This window comes from Mus pahari, chromosome 21 (genome assembly GCF_900095145.1).
Source record: "Mus pahari chromosome 21, PAHARI_EIJ_v1.1, whole genome shotgun sequence".
Lineage (NCBI taxonomy): Eukaryota > Metazoa > Chordata > Mammalia > Rodentia > Muridae > Mus > Mus pahari.
In genome coordinates, this window is record NC_034610.1 from 32,454,294 (window position 1) to 32,460,293 (window position 6,000).

Consider the following 6,000-nt stretch of genomic DNA (forward strand, 5'->3'; position numbering starts at 1 on the left):
CAAAGAGGCATCTATTGTGATGCCCTCTTATTTCTGCCATAACTGTTTTTAAATAGTTTGAATTCCACCAGTAAATACAGCAATATACCTTGTATATCTTATATTGTCACGAAGGGAGAGAGTCCAATAAAAAATTTGAGCCATTGGGTCTAGAGAGTTGGCTTAGCGGTTACAACAACTTGTAGATCACCCGAGTTTGGTTTCCAGCATTCAGATACAGCTCATAATGGTCTGTAACTCCGGTTCCAAGGGCTCTAACTCACCCTTCTAAACCCTCTGACACTAGACACGTATGCTGTACACATACGTACATGCAGGGAAAACATTCATACACATAGAATAAAATGAATAATTAAAAAAAATAGCTAATGAACAAGTCAGGAAGTGTGCTAAGTACCATCACACACAAAAATGGAGTGTTGTGACGGAGGTGGTCTAGGTCTAATCATGAAAGCTTTTTACAAAGAAGCGACAGCAAAGCCGGGAGCTAAGGTGAGGAAGGAGCCAGCATTTGAGAACAGTATCCCATAGACACTGGGATTTCTCATCTGGGGTAAGAAGAGGCAAGAGTATTTAGAACACAGGAGTACAGTGTGTCTACAAGACAATGAATGAGGGAGAAACAGATTATAGGAGAACAGGGAAGGAGAAGGGCATGGCTAGATCACAGAAGGTTCTAAAAGTGAAATTTTCTGTAAGTTTCAGGGACACTTCTAGAATATTAAACAGGAACAGACAAGATCTGACTTATGCTCATCAAAGGATGTCCGTTGCATGAGAAGCATGGGTCCTAATCGGACAAGTCAGGGTGCAGAAAGACACGATGGGCGGTGTGTCCTGAACTGCAAAGGGAGTCACAGGAGGGCAGGAAGTGGATTGCTTCCGGAATACACGTGGGTGTGGAGTTGACAGATAACTTGAGTGTGTCGGAAGAGCTTAGACTCATGTTTGTGCCCTAGATTGTTGGTCTAAGCGTCTGGATGGAAAAAAAACCATAGAGGAACAGGTTTTGCAGGTTTTTCTGGTTTGAACACATCAAGTTTGCGATGGCTGCTGGGTATGTAGGTCAATACGCCTTTATATACAAGATCCATGATGGGAAAGGGAACTAACTATACATACGATATACAAGGCACCTGAGCTGCAAAATTTAAGCCGTTGCCTGCAAGTCCCATAAAGCGTCAACACTTGGAAAAACTCCACGCTGAATAATGGTTTGTGAGCCTATGCTTTGTGAACAGAAGTCATCCAGACACGCAGAGAAAGGCAGGCAGGAGCCGCACACAGAAGGCCATGAGGGGAGTTGACTGGAAACTACTGAACTGACCTGAATTGACATTTTCTTTCTTTTTTTAAAAAAAAATATTACTTATTTATTTTTGTTTACGTGAGTACACTGTTGCTGTCTTCAGACACACCAGAAGAGTGCATCGGATCCCATTACAGGTGGTTGTGAGCCACTATGTGGTTGCTGGGAATTGAACTCAGGACCTCTGGATGAGCAGTTGGTGCTCTTAACCACTGAGCCATCAAGTATTATCTGGAAGCAAAATATAGAAGTTGGAGATGTATGTGGTTGATGTCAGGATGAATAGCGAAGAGTTATTCCCAGCAGTTCATGTGAGATATCATGAAGGCCGGAACTTAGTTGCTGACCACATGGAAGATGAGGGGACAGATTCAAAAATGTTAATGAAGCTCTGACCGTATGTGGTACTGTTTTGGCTGTGAGAGCAGAATCCATAAGGACACAGTTTTCAGCCTGGTTACATGTTGGGGCCATTGAGTGAAATGCAGACCATACCATATACCCTTGAGAACAGACATGAATTTCATTCTGTCTTCCTTTCTTCTTTCAATCCTGTGCCCACTTTCAGGTAGTGGAGTTGATGGGATTTAGCATAGTCCTTAAGGAATTATTCTTTGAAGGAAGTCTTGTCCCGTGTATTCATTGTACCTGGGAGATAGATGGCGGCATGACATTCAAGAGACATGGTCACAGAACCAGAAATCACAAGAAATAGAAAAGAGGAGAGCAGAGAGAAGGTGGCCACAGCAGTGCTCAGTGAGAGAGGAGTTACAAGGGTTCGGTGGATGGGGCTTTGGCCACAGGGGTAGCTGAAACTATTTCCATAGCACTGGAAATGTAGAAGCCCCATAGTGGGTCGAGAGCCCAAAGGACAGGAATTGGAAAGCACACACCTAAACATCTTTCAAGTCGACGAGTGTGATTTGCTCTGTTTTTCCTGTGAATGAGAAGACAGATCTGCCACTGAAACCGAAGGAAAACACACAGAAGACTTAAGACCAGAAGTGAATTGACTTCTAGAACTGAGCTTTGAGATGCCTCTAAGTGCCCTGCCGAGAGATGACAAAGGTGTGCTCGCTTCGATAGTTGTTGGTAGCCATCCAGCAGAAAGCTGGAGATCTCCTGATCCTTCCCAGAAAGAGAAAGGAGGAGCCCTGGGCTCCTCCACAACTTTGTTTCTAGTTCATCCTGACCTCAAAATTCCCTTCAAAGAAAATCCTCTCTGCCCAAGGAGGTGGGGTTTGACCTTGAGTCAACTGAAGCACAGAGATGTAATCCCTTCTACGGGAGGCCACAGCCTGATTCTGCCAGACGCAGCATTAATTCTGGGAGGGAAGTTGCCACTGGCTTATAATCTTCAGCTCTTCACCATTAGCTGTCAGTTTCGTATGGCTTCTAGGTCAGGCAGTGGGTGTTTTCCACTTACAAGTTAAATTGTTTCCATGAGATACAAAGGCACTCAGATTTGGACCTCTGTCTACTGGAGACACCACTGTGGTCCGGGTGCACTGTTCAGCCTTCTAATGCCCTTTAGAGAGGGATGTGAACCCTTGCTTCTTTTGACAGTTGCTGGTAGTCATCCAGAGGGAAACTAAAGTTCCCATTGCTTTTTTTCCAGAAAGAGTAATGGGAAGCCCTTGTGTTCCAGCCAACAATCGCTCTTCTCAATAAAACAAATAGGCTCTAATGTTGGCAGCTCTCAGCATTGTGGCTGAAGATATAAAGGCAGCTCTGTCCTTGTCCATAGTAAATACACAGCAACTTTTAACTCATTACTAGAATAATCATACTGAGATGCCTCCAAAGAGGGTGTGCCCCATACTGGCTTTAATTTGGTTTTAAACCTTGATTCATATCTTACTCTTGCCTTGACTAAGTCAATCTCCAAGACACAAAGACACTTATTCAGCAATAGCAATTAAAATAAAGCAACTAGAGAGATGAATTTTAAAAGGGGTGTGGCGGAGGTGCTCTGCGCTGACTCAGTGGCAGTACTCTTGGCATTTCCTGATTCTCAGGGCAAGGAACAGGCATGGACTCCAGTGGCAAATAGAAGAAGAGCAAGCTATTTTCAGACCTGCCACTATGATCTCCCCAGAGACCCCCATCTCTCTCCCCTCCTGGTGGAGACTATGCACTCCACTTGGCCCATGTTCAAAATGAAAGCGAGCCACATCATCCATATCAGGCATATCACCAAGAAGACACAACCCAACCTTTATCATGAAAGGCTACTGAAATTTCTGGATATTATAACATTTTCATTCTTTGAGAATTCATATGATGCATTTTGATCATAGGCATGCCCTACTATTCTCCATAATGTATCTCAGATCCTCCTTTCCCCTCAACTTTGAGTTCCTTGTTTTGTTTGTTCTTAAATAGCCCGCCAAGTCCAGTTCATGCTGTCCCTGTACTCACTCTGGAGTATGATCTATTTTCCAGGGGCTATACCCTTAGAGAAAACTGAGTCTTCCTTCCCCAGCTCCTCAGATATGGGTAGAGGCTCATGGTTGCCTCTTCCCTGCATGCTAGAATGTGGACTGGCTTCATCTTGTGCAGGTCTTGTGTAGGCAAGCACAACTGCTGTGAGGTTGTGAGTGCTGCAGTTGTGTCACAACTAGAAGACACTATGTTACTCCAGTCTTTCCTGACCCCTGGCTCTTACCATCTTTCCTCTCTTCTTCTAAGATGGTACCTGAGCCTTAGGGTAGGAGATGATAGAGATGTTCCATTTGTGGTTAGGCATGTACTGACATGTACTATGAACAGTTCTGAGTTTCTGTGTTAATTACTGTCCACTGCATGAAGAAACTCCTCTCATGATGTCTGAGAGTTACTCTAATATTTGAATATAGAAGTATAAATTTAGAGGCAAGTGTGATACTGTGTCTATTTAAGAGAATAATAGTAGTACTTTCATCCCTAGGCTTGTGAACTCCCCAACTATGGATCCTTAGCCAGATTTATAGTATTAGGTATGCATTTACTCCTGTGGAATAGGGTTTAAATCAAACTAAAAAACAATTGATCACCCACATAACATTGGTGCCACTATTACATGCATGGGCATATCTTGCAAAACCATTCATAATTGCAGCTCAAGGAATTCGTAGCTAAGTAAAAGTGTTGATGACTCATCCCCCCTAGCAATCTACATAGTGTCTTCTGGTACTATAAAAGATATCTAGCAGGAAGGATGCTCCTTTGTCAATAACATCTTGATTTCTCCATGGTCTGTTACCAAAGTGTGTCTTCAGCAACAGAGTCTTGTCATTAAGTGGTTTTATTGTTACTGTCAAACTAGATAACAGGCAAATCAAACCATTGATGCTGGGCCTAACTGTGCTGCTCAGTAGACCCTTTCCATTCTTCTCTTCTCTTGCTCCTTTCTCTTTCTCAGACTACTTCCATTTGTCGGCGTGGCTCCTGGGGGTACGAGGTAATGTAGAAATTAGGAAACAGATGTTGGGGATGTTGGGTCCTCTTTCTGGATAATAGCTTCCTATTACCTACTCACTACAAATAGAATCCCAGAATCAATGTCACATCCTGAACCTAGAGTTATGTCTTTAGGACTTCATCCCATCTGGATAAGGGTTGCATCGTCTCAATCTGCTCCCTGAACTCACAGCTAGCATGGAGAAGGCTGGAAAGGATGGCTCTGTCTTGGGTCATCTGCTTTTGTTCTCATTAGTCTGCAGCCCATTTAAAGTAGCCAGTGGAAGGGACAGTAAGTGTTTTGGCTACATTGAGGAGAAGCAGTGAGGTGTTTTGGGAGAAGTTGCTAGTGAAACATCTCCCCTTACTGGTCTTCTGGTTTATGCACAAATACACAGAGCCATATTTGATCTCTGTCTTCATCAACAATGGAAACATTTCATAGGTCCACCTCCATGCAAGGCATTTTATTAGATTCCTAGCATTCCTCGATCATTCCTGATCTCATTGACTTTTTATGACAATTGTGTATGGACTAAATAGCCTCTCATTTGACAGAAGTAAAGATGAGAGTTCAGGGAATTGAAGTAAAAGAGTCTGAGGTCATGAATAGGAGAAGGGAAACCCTTTGTCCAGACCCACTGTTCTTTTTTCGGTTTGCCTTAAAAACAAGCACCTTGCAAGGTGGTAAAGAAGAGCTTGCAGGTTTTCATGTCCAGAACGGGCTACAGTTCAAGTTCTTTCCTGGCCTTTGTTACTATGGAGGAGAAATGAGACCCTTACTCTTTCTGGTCTTATACATAAGAAGTAGAAATGGGAATTTAAAAAAATCTTGATCAAATGCGCTTATCAGCAGTAACCCTCAGAAGCATCCACATCAAGAAAGAGACATTTTTTTCCTACCTGGAAATGTACTCTGTAATGATTTCTTCCACCCACAACTACTTAATTATACAATTATTTAGTTAATGGGTAATATCATTAGCTTATATATTAGCTTAATATCAATAGAATATTTACCCATGTGCCTACTTTCTACTTCTCCTTACTCTTTGGTTCTCTACCTTCCTGCCTAGGCAGAAACAAACAAACAAACAAACAAACAAACAAACAAAAGACCTATTTTAAAAATGCCGTTCCTTCGCTATGCATAGAGCCAGTCAAACCTTTGGAATTTTTGCCAAAAAGAAGAAGAAGAAGAAGAAGAAGAAGAAGAAGAAGAAGAAGGAGGAGGAGGAGGAGGAGGAGGA